Raw genomic sequence first — 19,749 nt, forward strand, 5'->3', positions numbered from 1 at the left:
CTCTAGTCCTATCGTCCTTCATTTCTTTCCCCAAACTCCCTTCCCCCATATCAGCCTCTTGAAATTAAGTGATCTCCATCCTGTTGGACTTTAGACGTAAAGTAATAAATCTCCTTAGTACATTTTTATTTAAATCCACTTTTTAAAAATCTTGGATCCAAATATTGTAGACTTGAGAAGTGTATAGTTAATTATTTTGGTAATAATTTAATTTTGTTGTTATGATTTATTTCTGTACAAGTATATACTTGATAATAATATTCAAACTTTCAATTAAATAAATAAATAAATAAAAAAAGATAAAGCTAAAAAAGAATATGAAGAGAAACTTGCAAAAAAGGCAAAAGCACACAATTTTTTTTAGGTACATTAGAAGCAGAAAACCTGTGAGGGAATTTGTGAGACCGTTGGATGATGAAAGCAGCAGTGGTGATCCTAAAAACATGGCAGCAGCTGATAGCAAGGACATGACAGAGGATTTGGTGGGAGAGTACAGATTCATCAGCATCAGTGTGAGAGACAAAGTGGTCTGGAGAGCTATGTTATGAAATAGCCTTAGCAAAATACTACTACTATTTAGTGTACAGTTCTACATACATCTGGTAGCACTACATAAATAACAAACACTCAAGAGACTGCCCCTTCACAGGAGCTTGCAATCTAATTAGGACAAACACACAGGACAAAAAGGGTGAATCAATGCTTACTGCTCAGGTAGGGATTTACAAGGGGATGACAACAGGTAGAAGGGATGGAGTCAGCAGTAAAGGAGAAGGGTACTGACAAGAGAGGCTTACCCAATGAGCAGAGTTCTCGGAATGGAGCATAGGGACAGATAAGAAGAGATATACTGAGGAGCTGCAGAGTGAATATACTTGCAGGTCAGTAAGAGGAGTGTGGACCATAGGTGGAAACGGACAATTGATATCTAGGCAGTAGATTAATGGTCATAGACACACATGGGATAGCATGAAGAGATTGCAATGCTGCAATCAGAAGCAGATCAATATTAAACTGGAAGACATGGAAAACTGTTCCAGAAGGCAAATGAATTAAAATCAGAATACTTAGCAGCAGGAACTTCATGGTTTTGATTCCAAACAGACTTCACAAGCCTCACAATCCTGCTGCTATGTCCCTGTGAAATCTGCTTGGAATCAGAACCATGAGGAGATTACTGCAGCTAAGTGTCCCAGTTTTCATTCATTTGCCTTTACTATGAAGCCTAACAATGTACTATGGTGTAATTTCAGTAGTGCATTGATTATGCATGATCACTACTGAACTAATTCTCTCTGAAGACCAGTTTATAGTACTAGTTTAAGATTTGATATAAAGATTAATGGACAAAGTGGACTAGTTTTTTATGGAGGGGTGTTTTACCTTTGGAGCAAAACTGAGGTTTTTCTACACTTTGTTTTCCTTTTTCTGTTGGGTAGATTTGGGTGTTTGGTTCCATGAGCTGTGGGATTTTGAGAGGGGTTTTGAGGTGTGGATGGAGCATATTTAGAAATTATTGGTGATTTCAACTGTCCAAACAGTGACTGGATAAATGGGGGAAGTAAAATTCCTATAAGTCATAAATTACTGCTTTTTGGAACAACTGGTCCAGGAACCGCCAAGAGGGGGAACTATTTTAGATTTGGTCCTTAGTGGAATGCAGGACGTAGTATGGGAGGTAACTGTGTTGGGTCCGCTGGGAAACAGTGATCATAACATTGTAAGGTTTGGAGGGGTTTTGGTTGAAGCGGCCTTACAATCCATGGGGACCCGAGTTCAATTCCTCACAGAGGTTTCATTAGGAAGTAGAATCAAATAACAAGCACAGCCAAAAGTGATTGCATAAAGAATATATTATAGAAAAGCAATATTCATAAGCATTACAATTGTGAGAGCAAAGCAGTTTACCTGCCTTACAGAGTCCCAAGGACAAGAGACAGAGAAGCGTGAAGTTCCAGGGAGAGCCAGAGAGAGAAAGGGGGATGGAGGTGATGGTCTAAGCTTTGGGTTCCAGAGATAGAGCTAGGTGTGTTGCAGAGAGGAGGCTTTTATAGCTTGGAATCTTATTTTGAATATAGAAACTATTGTATTTCCCAGTATCTTTCTGTTTATAATTTGAAAACTGTTTGAAACAATGGTTAGTTTAATTGATAAGGAAGGTGTGATACTTGCAGGCATGGTAGATGGGATTAGTTTCTGGCTTTTTTGTCCCATTCAAGTAGACAATCTTGATAAACAATTCAGTCTGGTTGGATGCTTAGTGTATGTGAATTCTGTGCAGGAGCATTTAGGGTCTAACTGCATCAACATTCCAGAGTCAGATTGATATAATGTCCCATAGGCCTTTGCTGACATTGATTAGGGCAACCAAAATGTTGATTGCTAGCAATGTTAGGCTGACAAACATGATCAAATTTGAAATGATTTGAGTGACGTTGCTAAAAAAATCTACTGTACCGGCATTTAATTTTTGCAAGAGTGACAACAATAAAATGAGGAAAATAGTTAAAAAGAAGCTAAAAGGGTCTGTGGCAAAGGTCAGAAGTGTAAACCAGGCGTAAATGTTAATACTATCGTGGAAGCCCAGACCAGATGTATTCCATATATTAAAAAAGGTGGAAAGAAAAGAAAACTAGGGCCGGTGTGGTTAAAAGGTAAAGTGAAAGAGGCTGTTACATCCAAGAAAACATCCTTTAAAAAATAGAAAAAGGATCACAATGAAGAAAATGAGAGACATAAGCATGGTCAAGTTAAATGCAAATCGTTGATAAAGAAAGCTAAACAAGAATATGAAAAACAACTTGCCAAAGAGGTAAAAGTTCATAGTAACAATTTTTTTAGGTACATCAATAGCAGAAAACCTGTGACAGAATCTGTGGGACTGTTAGATAATCAAGGAGTAAAAGGTGCGCTCAGGGAGGATAAGGCTAAAGCTACCAGACGAAGATGTAAGAAATCTTCCTAAACCAGAAATGGTTTTCAAGGGTAATGAGGCAGAGGAACTGAATGAAATCTTGGTGAATCTGGAAGACGTACTAAGCCAAATCGACAAGTTAAAGAATGATAAATCATCTGGACCGGATGGTATACATCTCAGGGTACTGAACGAACTCAAACATGAAATTGCTGATCTGTTACTGATCTGTAGCCTATCGCTAAAATAGTTTGTAGTACCTGAAAATTGGAAGGTGGCCAATGTTATGCCAATATTTAAAAAGGGTTCAAGGGGAGATCTGGGGAATTACAGACCGGTAAGCCTAAACTCAGTGCTGGGCAAAATAGTGGAAACAATTATTAAAAAAATAAAATAAAATTTGTGGAACACATAGGCAACATGATTTAATGAAACAGTCAGCATGGGATCAGCCGAGGGAGGTCTTGCCTCACCAATTTGCTTAACTTCTTTGAAAGTGTGAAGAAACATGTAGATAAAGGCTCCTGAGAAAATTAAAGAGTCATGGGATAGGAGGCAATGTTGAATTGTGGATTAGGACAGAAAACAAAGGGTTAAATGGCCATTTTTCTCAATGGAGGAGAGTAAATAGTCGTATGTCACAGGGATTTGTTCTGGGCCCGGTGCTATTTAACTTATTTATAAATGATCTGGAAATTGGAACTGCAACCGAGGTGATTAAATTTGCAGATGATAGTAGACTTTTCAAAGTTGTTAAAACGCATGTGGACTGTGAAAAACTGCAGGAAGACTATAGGAAACTGGAAGACTGGGTGTCCAAATGGCAGATGAAATTTAATGTGGACAAATGCAAAGTGATGCACATTGGGAAGAATAAATCAAATCATAGTTACTAGATTCTAAGGTCCACCTTGGGGGTTAGCACTCAAGAAAAAGATCTGGGTGTCATTGTAGACAATACACTGAAAACTTCGGCCCAATGTGCAGTCACGGCCAAGAAAGCAAACAAGATACAAGGAATTATTAGAAAAAGGATGGTAAACAAGGCTAAGAATGTTATAATGCCCCTGTATGGTGCGACCTCACCTTGAGTATTGCATTCAGTTCTGGTTTCATCATCTCAAAAAAGATATAGCAGCACTAGAAAAAGTTCAAAGAAGAGAATATAAAAATTGCCGCTGCTGGGTCAGACCAGTGGTCCATTGTGCCCAGCAGTCCGCTCCCGTGGCGGCCCTTAGGTCACAGATCAGTGCCCTAACTGAGACTAGCCTTACCTCCCACTGTGTACGTTCTGGTTCAGCAGGAACTTGTCTAACTTTGTCTTGAATCCCTGGAGGGTGTTTTCCCCTATAACAGCCTCTGGAAGAGTGTTCCAGTTTTCTACCACTCTCTGGGTAAAGAACTTCCTTACGTTTGTATAGAATCTATCCCCTTTTAACTTTAGAGAGTGCCCTCTCGTTCTCTCTACCTTGGAGAGGTTGAACAACCTGTCTCTATCTACTAAGTCTATTCCCTTCATCATCTTGAATGTTTCGATCATGTCCCCTCTGTCTCCTCTTTTCAAGGGAGAAGAGACCCAGTTTCTCTATCTTTCACTGTACGGCAACTTCTCCAGCCCCTTACCCAAGATGATAAAGGGGATGGAACTCCTCTCACATGAGGAAAGACTAAAGAGGTTAGGGCTCTTCAGCTTGGAAAAGAGACAGCTGAGGGGAGATATGATTGAAGTATACAAAATCCTGAGAAGTGTAGAACGGGTACAAGTTAATCAATTTTTTACTGCATCAAGATTTACAAAGACTAGGGACACTCAAAGTTACAAAGTAATACTTTTAAAACCAATAGGAGGAAATATTTTTTCATTCAGAGAATAGTTACGCTCTGGAGTGTATTGCCAGAGGATGTGGTAAGAGCTATTAATGTAGCTGGTTTTAAAAGAGGTTTGGACAAGTTCCTGGAGGAAATGTCCATAGTCTGCTGTTGAGACAGACATGGGGAAGCCACTGCTTGTCCTGGATCGTGGCATGGAATGCTGCTACTATTTGGGTTTATGCCAGCTATTTGTGACTTGGATTTGCCTCCGTGCAGATGAGATACTTGTCTGGATGGACCATTGGTCTAACCCAGTGAAGCTATTCTTATGTTTTTATGAGGAGCGGTGAGAGATCCCAGAGCATGGGGAAAAGAAAGTTGGTGTGGGAAGGAGAGAAGAGAGAAACCAGAGCATAGGTGAGGGAGTGACGTCAGAAAGAGAAAAATGGAAGGGACAGAAAAAGAGGGCAGACGCTGGATAGAATGGAACGTGAAGAGAAGATGAGGAAAGCAGAAACCAGAGATGACAAAAGGTAGGAAAAGGTTATTTTTTTGTTGTTGCTTTAGAAAAAAATAGTATTTTAGCTGTATTAGTAAACATTTATAAACAGAAAATAGAAATAAGGTAATCTTTTTATTGGACTAATTTTAATGCATATTTTTTACTAACTTTGGAGACCAAAATCCCCTTCCTCAGGCAGTGGCATACCAAAAGGGGGGAGGGTAGCAGCGGTCCACCCCAGGTGCAGCTTCTAAGGGGTGCTCCTCCAATCCCTTTTTATATGGGGTGGGTGTTAAAAAAAAGAAAAATAATCGCTCTACGTGTCACATACACTAGATACCAATAAGAACATAAGAATTGCCGCTGCTGGGTCAGACCAGTGATCCATCATGCCCAGCAGTGCCCAGCAGTGCCCTGACTGAGACTATACCTATCAGGGTACGTCCTTGTTCAGCAGGAACTTGTCTAACTTTGTCTTGAATCCCTGAAGAGTGTTTTCCCCTAATGCAGGCTCCGGAAGATTGTTCCAGTTTTCCACCACTCTGGGTGAAGAAGAACTTCCTTATGTTCATATGGAATCTATCCCCTTTCAACTTTAGAGAGTGCCCTCTTGTTCTCCCCACCTTGGGAGGGTGAACAATCTGTCTATCTACTAAGTCTATCCCCTTCAGTACCTTGAATGTTTCGATCATGTCCCCTCTCAATCTCCTCTGTTCGAGGGAGAAGAGGCCCAGTTTCTCTAATCTTTTCCTGTACGGCAGCTCCTCCAAACCCTTAACCATCTTAGTTGCTCTTTTCTTGGCCCTTTCGAGTAGTACCGTGTCCTTCTTCATGTATGGCGACCAGTGCTGAACGCAGTACTCCAGGTGAGGGTGCACCATGGCCCAGTACAGCGGCATGATAACCTCCGATCTGTTTGTGATCCCCTTTATCATTCCTAGCATTCTGTTCACCCTTTTCGCCGCCGCCGCCACCACAGCACATTGTATGGATGGCTTCATCGACTTGTCGATCAGAATTCCCAAGTCCCTTTTCTGGGAGATCTCTCCAAGTACCGCCCCGGACATCCTGTATTCGTGCATGAGATTTTTGTTACCGAAATGCATCACTTTACACTTGTCCAGTTTGAACCTCATCTGCCATGTCGATGCCCATTCCTTGAGCCTGACCGTGCAAGGAAGTAGATAATGCATATGCACAGACCAGACTTGACACTATATAACTGCCTCATAGGCATAAAAAAACATCCTTGACACTATATAACTGGGTCTGTGCAGTTCAAAAGACAGAAGTTAAACAAAATGGATAGTGGAACAAATCAACTTATCTTGTGAAACCGACCGGTACACCACCGACTGGTTTCTGTTTTTGCACTGCACAGAGCCAGTTATATAGTGTCAAGGATGGTTTTTTTTATACCTATGAGGTTTAGCCTGAACACCTTAAATCCCATCTGTGGATGGTGGGAGGGTCTGTTATCTGAGGCTTTTTCCACCCTTGACATATCAAGTCTTGTTTGTGCATATTCATTATCTACTTCCTTGCACAGTCCATATGAATGAGTGATTTATTGATATTAGTGTGTTCCCCCGGTCGTTCGCCGTCAGCGGTTTGCGGTCCCGGTCATTCGCGGTATTTTCCGACCGCAAACCGCCAACAAGGAGAGGGCAGCGGGAGAGGCAGGAGAGAGCAGCCGGAGCGCCGTGAGTGCAGGAAATCACTTGCGGTACACTCCGACCACCTCCTGATTGGATAAGGCCCGACTTAGTGCAAGAAGAGGCAGTCGGAGCGTACCGCAAGTGATTTCCTGCACTCGTGGCGCTCCGGCTGCTCTGCTGCCCTCGTCAGGCTTTCCCATGAAAAACCGTATTCGTGTTTTTTTGAGATTCACGGGGTTTCCTGGAATGGAACCCCCCCCCCCCCCAATATTGGGGGAGTACTGTATTGGATTTTCACTATATCTCTGTCACTTTTGCTATTTATTTAGACATACCCTAGGTACATCACTGCTTGCATCTGTCCTATCCATATCTGAATTCTGTCATGGCTGTGCCTCCTATCACCACTGCTTAACTCTGCTCTAAGTATCTGCTATTTCTCATTTCTTTACATTCCACATCATATATTAACCCAATAAATGAGAAAAGATCAAGATTAAATGGACTGTCCAGTTTGTCCACTAGAGATTCATACAGTTTAGACAAATGGACAATATCCCTTATATAATACAACTCCTTACCTGCATCTTTTTACCCAACCTCTCAAACCTTTTCTCACCACTCTCTTCTATATCTGTCCTTAATATGCCCCAAAAGGATGACATTTACTTCATCTACTATTAGGCTCTTTCAGCAGCCTTGCCATTTTCAGCTTTGCTTCTCATTGTTTTTTTTTATTAGTACCACTTTGTTCTGACATGAAGGAAACATCTATTAGAATGGGCTACACTTACCCCCTCTTTTATTAAACTGCACTAGCAGTTTGTAGTACAGAGAGCCACGATGAATGGCCTGCGCTGCTCCCGACACTCATAGGAACTCTATGAGCGTCAGGAGCAGCGCGGCTCTCCACGCTAGAAAACTGCTAGCACAGTTTAATAGAAGAGGCCCTTAAACTTAAGTGCATGTGAAACTAAAATACTTTGGTTTCATACTTCTTTGCAGCAAATTCCTTCTACCCTTTCACTAACTCTAGGATTCTCTCTAAGTACTAAAAAATCTTCAAGAATTCTTGGCATAATTTTGGAATCTTTCATTTGAGCCTCATGTCGCTAATCTTTGGAACAAAACTTTATATAGCTTGAAACAACTAAGTGATAAGATCTTTATTTCATGGCCCTCATTTTGCTGTTTTGGTTCAAATGTTAGTTTTGTCACAATTGGATTATTGCAATTCTTTATATGCAGATTTGAGTTTATCGATGTCTTCTAAACTTCAGAGTATTCAAAATACAGCAATCAGCATGATCTTTAAATTGAAAAAATATGATGTTACTGAATTGTATCATAAGCGTAATTGCTTACCTGTAAAAGCCCATATATTATTCAACAGCATGCATTATATTTCATATCTTGCTTGCTATTTCATCAGAATCTCTTATTCATCTTTATTCTCATTCTTTTTTCTCTTCATCTAGAATATATGATACTTTCTTATTGAGACTCCCTTCTAGTAAAGATGTAAAATATAAACGATTGTTTCATTCTATGTTCACTTTGCTAACAGAGCTTGGAATAGTTTACCTACAATTATTAGGACAGTGCCAGGATATATGAAGTTTCAAAACAAATTAAAAACTTTGATAGATTTTATTGATTATTTTTTTAGTTCAAAATTTTTTATTGAAGAATTGTGAAAACATGAACACGTATAATATTCACCACAATGGAAAAAGCACCATTAAAAATATACAAAGTCTAACAAACATCTAAAGACTTCCAAACTTTAAAATTACATAAAATATGCATTTTGACAGCAACTACCTCCTCATACTTATGTATTAAGCAGTCAGTATTCCACCAGGTAGTCAGAAAAAAATGGTTCTTCCAGTTCATTAAGATTTGCTGTACTGCCATACCCATCAATATATCAAACAATTTAGATTTAGAATTTTGCAAAATATGAGGCAAAGCTACAGACCATAAAAACTTGTAAATCAAAGGAACCCGAAAACTATAAATACTTTCAATTCTACTCCACATAGAATGCCAAAACTGTTTCACATTTGAGCAAGTGTATAAAATATGTTGTAGTCCCCACTAGAGAATGACACAGGGGACATATTTGTACCCACAAGTTCAGTACCCATCCCCGCAAAGCGTCTGATCCTATCTGCACAATTCTTAAATAGTTATGATTTTATATTAAACTTATTTTATTAAAGTATAAAAAGAAACAATATTCTGTACAATTGTCATTTTATAAACATAAATAATACAGAGCAAGGATTAACAAAACCCCTGTCTCCCCTCTCACAAATATCCCCTCCACTATTGAGAAAACTGAAGTCAAATTACTACAGAATGCTACATAGAAAAAATCAAGCTAACAGAATACTTCAAGTCGCACATGGCAGGAATAGTGTTAGGGGACTGCAACTAGGGTAACTGCTCCCTGGTCAGAGAGAGAGCCCTAAGCCAGCTGGAAGCTAAATAAGCACAGCCTACGCTTTGCGGTCCCCAGTTATGTCTATTACCAGCTCTAGCAGGACACATATTTCAAAACTGATATATTCTAATCACAAAATATAAAATAAAATTATTTTTTTCTACCTTCTGTTGTCTCTTCATTTTATTCTTCAAATCATGTTGGTCTCAGGCACTGGTCTCTGTTTTTTTTGTCTTCTCAAATCACTTATCAGGGTCTCCTGACCATTTGACATTTCTTCTTTCTCCATGCTCACCATCCATCTTCTATCTCTGTGTATGTATTGTTCCCCATGTTCAGCATCTCCCTTTTCTATGTATCCTATTCGTCCCTTTCTAGTATTTCCCTTTTGCCTGTCTCACTGCCTTTATCATCTCACCATTCTATGATCCCTTCCCCTTGTTTACAGTATCACTCCTCTATATCCCTATCCCACCCGAGTCTCTAACATCTTCCTTCTGCATAATTATTCTCCCCCATGTCTAAACATCTTCTGTGTCCATATAACATCCCATATCTGGCATTACCCCTCTGTGTCTATATACCACCCCTATGCAGCATTCCCCTTTTTGTCCCTGTTCTTATGCTCACATCCATGCCCACCATCTCCTCCTCTTTTTGTATATCTCCCTGGGTCCAGCTTCTCTCTCTTACTTACACCAATGTGTCTTTCACACTCTCTTTTTCTTCCCTCCCTCTACTTTGTTCAATATTTTACTCACTCTTCCTTCATCCCCTTGGCTCAGCTTTTCTCTTTCCCTTCCCTTCTCTCTCTTCCTCTCTACAGGTCCTGCACCTTTCTCCCTTCCCTCTAATTCACTTCTCATGGGTTCAACACCTTCAGCACACAGGTGTGGATCTGTCACCTCTCCCTTCCCTCTATTTCCAGTTCCCCCACCACATGGGTCCAGCACCTCTTTCCCTTCCACCCTTCCAGACCAGATCTAGCACCTGTCTCCCTTCCCTTCAGCTCCAGCCAGCTCAGCAGCCCAAGCAACCCCCTCCCTCCTTCACGATTATGGTCAAACGGCAAAAAAACAAACAAACCTACTGGGTCAGCCCCTTTGCACCTCCCACCCAAGCCTACCAGCCTCTTAGAAGCTTCATTGACGAAGAGGCAATGTTGCAGGCCTGGCTGATTCTCTCCTTCCAATGCAACTTCTGGTTTTGCTGTTAGCTGCTTCAGAGAACCCAAATGTTAATTGCTTATCTACATATCTTCTACGTCAGTATGAACAATCATCTTTATGTCGGCCTCTGCAACAAAATTCAGTTAAAATGTTTCTTTAATCAAATAGATTTCCATTCAAAACATTTCCATTATAAAAAAATACAGAGTTCATTTCGGCAGAATGGATGGGATGCCTCATAACTTGTTACTGGAGGATATGGTAAAGCCTTTAGTGAAGTTGTCTAAGAAAGGTTTAGACATGTTCCTGGAGAAAAAGTTTGTAAGACTATTAAGATATACCTGGGGAAAGGTGAAGGTGCAAGAAACATGTAATCTAGCTACTTTTTGGGATCCTGCTAAATACTTGTAACTTTGATTAGCCATTGTTAGAAACAGGATACTGGGCTTGATGAACTTTGGTCTGTCACAGTATGGCTAAGCTAATGTTTTTATGTTAGGCACTTTATTTTCAGGCTGGCTAAATAGTATTGCGAGATGAATTTTCTGTACTGTTTTTATTGTATATTTTAAAAAGTAAGCATATGCTATGGTCATAAATTGGATTAGAATAGGAAAGAATTCGTAACATTTTAAAATCTTTTCCTCTCAAATTTACCCATCATTTTCTTTAGGCTAAGTTTCTGTCCTTTATTTTCCTTTAATTTTATTTCTGTACACTTCAGAAATGCTAATTTAGAGGCTGCTGATGCAGAAAGGCTTGCCAGGGAGCATGGTAAAAGGGTCAGGGCGCCACTACACAATAAGAGAGGTTTTTTCCCCATGGTCAGGGGTGGGCTGGTCACAGTGGGAGAAGAAAGAGAGCCCACTAGACCATCAGGGATGTGAGTTTGTTGATGTTGGTGGGGGGTGGGACTCACCAGACCACCAGGTATTTTTATGTTTTAATATTGGGGGAATATTGGGCCATGTTGGAGATAGGGAGGCTCTTAAGACTACTAGAGGGATAGGACTAGTGGAAGGATGGTCAGGTTGCAGTAGGAGAGGGGATGCTGCTAGACATCTACTCTTCTTAGCCAACACTTCTCTGCTGCCCTAGACCTGGTAAAGTTTCCCATTCAAAACTTCTTTTTTATTGCAATGCTGCAGAACCTATAATGACTGCATTTAATGCAGTTTGCAGTAAGGGTTTCTATGCGAGAACACCTGCACTGGCAAATGAAATCCACTAACCACATTAAACAAAGAAACAGTCTGCCTATCTGCAGCATGCACTATTTCCTCCTCTTCCTAAGAAATCCCACCAGCAGTACCGTATTTTCTCGCATATAACGCGCGTGTTATACGTGGTTTTTACAAACCGCGCATACCCTTGCGCGTTATACACGTGAGCGCGTTGTACAAAAATTTTTTTACATAGTTCCCCCCCCCCCCCGACGCCCGATTCATCACCCGGAAGGAGCGCTCGCACTCCCACCCCGAAGGACCGCTCGTACCCCCACAGCCTCCCCCTCTCCCCCATGGAGAAGCTGTCTACCTTGTTTCTGGATGCCAGCCCAGCTGCTTCCTCTGCCGGCGGTCCTGTCCCTTCTCAGAGCCCTGTGTTGCGCTGCTTCCTCTTCAGGCGGTCCCGCCCTTTCTCTGATGTCAGAGAAAGGGCGGGACCACCGGAAGAAAAAGCAGCACAGCATGGCTCAGAGAAGGGGCGGGACCGCCGGCAGAGGAAACAGCTGGGCTCGCTGGCATCCGGAAACAAGGTAGACAGCTTCTCCATGGGGGAGGGGAGGCTGTGGGGGTGCAAGCGGTTCTTCGGGTGGGGGTGCGAGCGGTCCTTCGGGTTGGGGGTGCGAGCGGTCCTTCAGGGTGGGGGTGCGTGCGAGCGGTCCTTCGGGGTGGGGGTGCGAGCGGTCCTGCGGGGGGGTGAATCGGACGTCGGGGGGGGCATCAGGCTTTCAGGGTAGGGACAGGACTTCAAGGAGGAAAGGAGAGTCGGGGCGGGCGAAAACAGAGTCAGGGTCTCCAGAGGAGAGTCGGGGCGGGCGAAAGGAGAGTCGGGCAGCATGCGCGGTATACGGGTGTGCGCGGTATATAAAAATTTATGTACATAAATATGTGTTTTTTGCGCGCTATACCCGTGTGCGCGTTTTACACGGGTGCGCGTTATCTATGTGAAAATACGGTAATGCTTTCTGCTTTGGACCCACAGCGAGATGAATTGGTCCCATAATAAAAGCCTACTTTCATTTTCTTCAGAAAAGATGATATTAACTACCCAACATTTTCTAACAACTACAGCATGTAGAGCCAAGATAAACCAAGTATAATCTAATACCTACACATATATGATTACATAAAAACATACCTGAAAAAAATTAGAGGATGCAGAGTTGCAGGGTTTAATTTTGATGACAATAAAACCAAAAAGGGAAGTCTCTCATACTTTCATCCGCCATTTAATATTTTATGATTCTCCTAGAAGTGAATAATATAAAATGTATTACACTTTAAATACATATGTATCTATTATCTATCCACATATACACAAATATTTACACCTTCAGCTAAGTCTAAAGGCTAGATTCACTAACCTCCTTTCCGTGTCCGATCCGTGCCCGATTGCATGCAGGCCGACAAATTCACTAAAGGCCTGCATGCAAATGGGGGCAATCATTGGCACGCCCCCCACCAACTGCACAGATCGCTGGAGAGCAATCCTTCAGCATGTGCAGACCATCTTCTAGACTGTAGATGGTTTGCACATACGCTGGTGGTCCTTTATGCCTGTTTTTTTCAACTATTTTTTTTTAACTTCGCGAGCCCATGGTTTTAACCCACTTTAAACCTGCGGGTTAAAACCACGAGAACACACTGCAGGGAAGGGCAGGCGAGTCAGGGCTAAGCAGGGCTGGAGAGTCAGGGCAGAGAGCAGGGCGGCCAGAGCAGGAGAATTGGGACAGACAGCAGGGTTTTAGCACAAGCGACTGGTTCTGACCAGTCGCTAGTTTTTTGATCGGCCAGCCAATTGGTAAGTTTAGTGAATCACGTCCTTCCTGCTTTGCATACCGATTCCCCCTCATTTGTGTGCACGGATCGGGATCGGATTGGAGGAGAGGTTAATGAATCGGGTCGTAGGAAAATCGGGTCGCAAAGGGCTCGCAAACCAATCAGTACACGATCAGTTTGCGTAGTAAATCTAGCCCTAAGTTGCCTCGTTTTCCTTTAAATAATTGTATGGTCAAATTGTATGTTTGAGTGAATAAATACCATAAGTGAACAGAAGCAATCCTCTATCTATACCCCTCTATCCCCTTTTCCAGCAGGAAATTGTCCAATCCTTTCTTAAACCCCAGTACCGTACTCTGTCCTATTACGTCCTCTGGAAGCGCATTCCAGGTGTCCACCACACGTTGGGTAAAGAACTAGATCAATTACTTTCGCCCACTACCTATGAGGAATTTAGGAAACATCTAAAAACACACCTTTTCCTAAAGCATCTAGACAGCTGATCCACTCTTTCTCTCCCCTCAATAGTGATTAACTTGTCCTATTGATCACTTTCTCCTTAACAATGAATTTCATGTCCTATTACTCTCTTTCTTCTACCCTCTTAAAAGTCAGTCAATTTGTACCTTTACTTAATCTTTTGTAAACCACATAGAACTTCACGGTACTGCGGTATAAAAGCTGTTATTATTATTATTATTATTATTAAAGAAGAACTTCCTAGCATTTGTTTTGAATCTGTCCCCTGTCAACTTTTCCGAATCCCTCTTGTTCTTTTATTCTTTGAAAGTTTGAAGAATCTGTTCCTCTCTACTCTCTCTATGCCCTTCATGATCTTGTAAGCCTCTATCATATCCCCTCTAAGTCTCTATCATATCCCCTCTAAGTCTCCTCTTCTCCAGGGAAAAGAGATAAGAGGAGACTTAGAGGGGATATGATAGAGACTTACAAGATCATGAAGAGCATAGAGAGAGTAGAGATTCTTCAAACTTTCAAAGAATAAAAGAACAAGAGGGCATTCGGAAAAGTTGAAAGGGGACAGGTTCAAAACGAATACTAGGAAGTTCTTCTTTACCCAACGTAATAGGTCAGAGTACAGTACTGGGGTTTAAGAAAGGATTGGACAATTTCCTGCTGGAAAAGGGGATAGAGGGGTATAGATAGAGGATTACTGCACAGGTCCTGGGCCTGTTGGGCCGCTGCTTGAGCGGACTGCTGGGCACGATGGACCTCGGGTCTGACCCAGCGGAGGCATTGCTTATGTTCTAAACTAAATGTCTTTCCACAAACATTAATGCAAAACTATTTATTGCAGTTTTTTTTAATGCAATCAACATAAGAACATGGTGCATATAGTCAGTAGAAAAGTTTGTGTATTCTAACAGTCATAATATCCCCTTTGGCATTATTCATAGTTTCCTAATGTTTCCTATAGGTAAGTTATCTTTCTATTCTTGCTTTTGGAATGATTCCTGCACAACAGAACACTGACATTCTTAGATCTCATTGCACGCACTAGATGTATGCGATCTCTCCATACATTTTCAATAATATTCAAGTCTGGACTGGCTTGCCGAAACATCCAGTTTCAATTTCATCCCTGACTAGGATATAAGATTTTAGGATTATTTGTTATTTAGTTGATGCTATTCTTCCTTCCACTTGTACAATATTTACACTGCAACTGGCTATTGCACAACTCCAAAGCATAACAGACCCACCTCCACTTTCATGATGGAGATGGTCTTTTCGTCAAATACTGCTCCTGTAGCTTAACTGCTCAACTTTCCTTTTATCAGCCCAAAGCAGTTTGTTCCAAAAAGTATCAGGCTTATCAATATTTTTATTTATATAACTTCAGACAATAACGTCTGTGGTGAGTTCATAGAAAAGTTTTTCCTTTAGAAACCTTCCCATGCAAATTACTCTTATACAAGACTGTACTATGGAAAACTAGTCAAGAGTCGACTAAACTTTTCATCAAGTCAAATGCAGTAATTCTTGAGTTCTGTTTTGCAAATCTGAAGTTTTCAGCAGTCCGACTGAAGACCTAATCCCCAATCTGAATCCCCAAATTCAGAAAACTACCCCCAGCACATAATCCTTGCTCCCAAGTAGGATTCCAATTTACCTCTCCCCCCACTTTTAAAGAACCTAAGCCTCCCCATCATCAATTCTATACACCCCTAGGCTAGCCTAGGTACCCCTGAAGAGATAATCTGGTGATTAGTGCAGTGGGCTAACCACCTGGTGAACTGGTTTTAATTTACACTATAGCTCCTGACGTCACAATTCTTCACTATGCCAGGTAAAAGTATTTAGATTGCGAGCCCACTAGAAACAGAGAAAGTACCTGCATATAATAAACTGCTTTGGTTGTACCATAGAAAGGCAGTTTAACAAATCCATGACCCTTTACCTTTTAAGATAGTTAGGCCACCAACAAAACCCCTAGCCCTGCCCACAATATTCACCCTCCACCAACCCCAGGACTTACCCAGGAGTCTTGAATTGGTGGAGTAGTAGAGCCCAGGCTGCCCAAGTTGGTACTTATATCTAAAATGGCACCAATGAATCCTAGCAACAGTCTCACAGTACTACCACATGGGTTCATTCTTCCATATAAAGAACAGATTTTCATATGTGGATGTCCCCCTACCGCTAGAATACAGGCACTGACCTGGATGACAGCAGAGGGAGTTCACTCCTACCTGGGCTCTACTGCCCCAATTTGTACTCTTGGGTAAGTCCTGGAGTAGGTGGAGTGTGGACACAGGGGTCAGGATATTTGCTGAAGGGGTAGAGGTTTCATGGAAGTGGGCTCCAAATGTCTGCAGGGGTGTCAGGGCTGGCCTCTGGTATTGGCTGACTTCAAGGTGTATACACTTGGTGATAGGGAGAGGGTCAGGGTTAGGATTATACCCTGTGACCAGGTATATGCGCTGGAGGCAGGTCTTCTTTTCTCTTATCAAGCAGCATTATGGGGCAAAGACCTGGAAAAACTACTTATGCATGCAAATAACTATGGTGAATTTAGGAAACACCTAAAAACATATCTGTTCTTGAAGTACCTAGGTAGCTGATCTGCACAATCTCTCCCACAACAACTGATCTCATAAACTATTAGTCACTAATCTCCAAATATGTAAGTTCTACTCAATTTGAAGCATTTTTTTTTTTTTTTTTAAATCATTGTAAACCGCATAGAACTTTACGGTCCTGCGGTATATAAACTGTTATTATTATTCAAGTTGTGGGAGGGGAGATCTGATCTTGGAACACTGGAGTAGTTGAGTGTTGCAATCAGGCTTTGTGGAGATTCAGAGCGGTGACTAGGGAGGGTATCCAATTGGTGGGGGAGGAGGTGAAGGGAGTGTGCCGCCATGTCAGATCTATTTTAATTATTTCTTTCTTGGGCCTGCACCGTGTTACATGCAGGGCCTAATAGTACAGAAGCACCCAGCACTGTGTGTATAGTGGTGCCTGTTCTGCTTTATCCGACTGCCCTGGATAAAAGAAAAGGGTCTCAACCTATACCACTACTCACCCACATAAACAAAAGTATTTCCACAGAAAATCAGGGGTAGAGCTCAATTTTTCAAAACTATAACTTGTTCTTAAAGACCATTATTGAATTTACTTAAAAATAATTACTCAAATGGATAGGGGATCATAGTTATTCAAGGACCAGATCATAGGATCTCTTATAACGCCCAGTTATTCCAGATCCCAATCCTGTGAGTCAATGTCTAATCATATGTTCAACCCTCACCTGGCTTTGTCCGTTTGAAAAAAAAAATCTGTGACAAAAACTGTATTGAGGTAAAAGTCTATATAATTTTCAGTAATTTAGTAAAAATTTCACAATCCATGTAATGCAACTGAGTTACACAAATCAGCAACTTATTTGTCTTATTCAGACTCCAGTGCTGGCAGTTTCCATTATTCCTGACACAGCCTACCATCACAAGAGTATTTCGATTAGGGCAATCTTCTGGGGGGGGGAAAATAACACCAATATTGCCAATTTAGAAAAACAATACACCACAAAAACTAAACAAAAGCCATACATCAAAAATAAATGCAAAAGAAAATTTAAAAAAGTATCACGTACATGCATTCAACCTCCTCTCGCCATAAATTTTCTTTGCTGTTCAAAAAATGTGTCCCTGTCGACTATATATGACGTGTGAAAATCTTTACGTCACCTCCAAACAGAGACAGCAATGATTAAATCCGACAAAGCAATCCCATGCATAAAATACTTTGCAATCAATTTCTTCAAAACACGGAACTAGTAAAACTTCCATTCAAAACTAGTTTACACACCCCACTCACAATTTAAACCCCCAGGTGACAAATTTCCCAAGTAGAAAATCCAATGCTTCTCCTTCCTTAATAAAACAGCATTAGGATCACACAAACCATAGATCATTGAAAGAATGGTTCATAGCTGGTTCATAGCTGCTACTACTATATTTTGACATTTATAGATGGTACCTGGACAGACAGACATGACATATAGGTTTGGGGATGCAGAACCCAAGGTGAGAGAAGTTAGGAGTCAAAAGCACTCTCAAAGAGGTGAGTTCAACACTGCCCGAGACGGAGCCCACCATAGGGATTCGAGCAGCTTGTTCCAAGCATACGGCGCAGCAAGGAAGAAGGGATGGAGTCTGGAGTTGGCAGTTGAAAAGAAGGGCACGGATAGGAGGGACTTACCATCTGAGCGGAGCTCACGGGGAGGGGGGGATCATAGGGGGAGATAAGTGAAGAGAGACAGTGAGGGGCAGCTGAGTGAATGCATTTGTAGGTCAGTAAGAGGAGTTTGAATTGTATTGGGAAACAGATGGGAAGCCAATGAAGTGACATTAGGAGGGGGTAACCTGAGTAAAGCAGCTCTCCCAGAATATGAGTCGTGCAACCGAATTCTGGACGGACTGGAGGGGAGCAAGATGGCTAAGAGGAAGGCCTGAGAGTAGCGAGTTGCAATAGTCTAAGCCTGAGTTGATGAGGGTGTGGATAAGTGTTTTGGTAATGTGCTTGGAGAGGAAGAGAAACAATGGGACAGCAAAGGGGCATTAGAATCTTGATGCTGTAAATGAGAACAATGTTCAATGAGTCTTGTCTTTAAAATTCTGCATGTTTCTCCTACCTATACCAGCTGGCATGGGCACCAGATCGCATAAAATACTTGAGAGGTCAAACAAGTTTAATGATATTTCAAAGAAATCACCTGATTATTCAAGGTCAACTGGGAATCTAAAAATGATGACCCACATTCAACTGGGAATCTAAAAATGATGACCCACATATATACTGCAGTGGCCAAATGGAAAATGTCCCCTAACATGATCAATGTCAGCAAGTGAAACATTAGCTGGTAAATATATCTGTTTGAAGCCACAAATACACTGATAGCGCAAAAACTGCCTAAAAGGGATATTTACCTTCGTGGGGAATGGATGCATGTTGGAAAAAGATAATACAGAATCCCTATCCATTTCTTTAGAATATACTGATGGTTTTGTTTAGACTTTCAAAGAATATTTTTATAATTTTTATTATACAGTATGTAATTATTTTATGTAATTATCCCCCCCCCAAAAAAAATTTTTTTACAAAACCATGGAGATGGTTTTTGGTGCAAGACAGCATGCTGGGTGCACTACACTGTTCCCGACGCTCGTAGGAACTCTGTCGGGAGCATGTTCTCCTTGTCTACTTCCCGCCATCTTTTGTTTCAGACTCTTAGGAATCTCTATCTCTTGTTGCTATCAGAGTCTTAGGCCCCTCCGAATGCATCCTGGGATGCACTGGGAGAGGCCTAAGACTCTGGTTCAGATGCCTAAGGCCCCTCCCCAGTGCATCCCAGGATGCATTCGGAGGGGCCTAAGACTCTGATTGGTTCATAGGTACCTGAACCAATCGGAGCCTTAGGCCCCTCCCAGTGCATCATTATTAATAGGCCTACTGAACTTCAGAAAGGCAATATAAACTCATCTCTTCCCCTTAACCTCTATGAAAGTGCGCCAATCAAATTCCCTGAACCTTCTGACAAAGTGCCCAAACTTCCACTTGTCCTATGTCTGACCATTCCATGTTTTCTCATACAATGTTCTTTCAAACTCTGTCATAGTATTTGCCATCTTTGTCCTAATATACTATGCGCTGTATTTACCATATTATGTTTGCCACACTGTCTACCATGCTTCAGTCTCTCATGCCATGTCTGCCACACAG

General features: G+C 41.5%; 1 protein-coding gene across 1 annotated transcript in view; it reads right to left on the minus strand.

Annotated features, from left to right (window-relative positions):
• Positions 1-9,439: 9,439 nt before the first annotated feature.
• Positions 9,440-19,749, minus strand: part of PSPC1 (paraspeckle component 1) — a 319,494-nt gene continuing 309,184 nt past the window's right edge. Inside the window, exons 10-11 of the transcript XR_004539827.1 lie at positions 12,866-12,975; positions 9,440-10,631 (exon numbers count right to left, since the gene is read on the minus strand). The gene's annotated coding sequence lies outside the window, so the exon portion shown is untranslated. The remainder of the gene's footprint in view (positions 10,632-12,865; positions 12,976-19,749) is intronic.

The sequence above is a fragment of the Geotrypetes seraphini genome, chromosome 6 (genome assembly GCF_902459505.1).
Source record: "Geotrypetes seraphini chromosome 6, aGeoSer1.1, whole genome shotgun sequence".
NCBI lineage: Eukaryota > Metazoa > Chordata > Amphibia > Gymnophiona > Dermophiidae > Geotrypetes > Geotrypetes seraphini.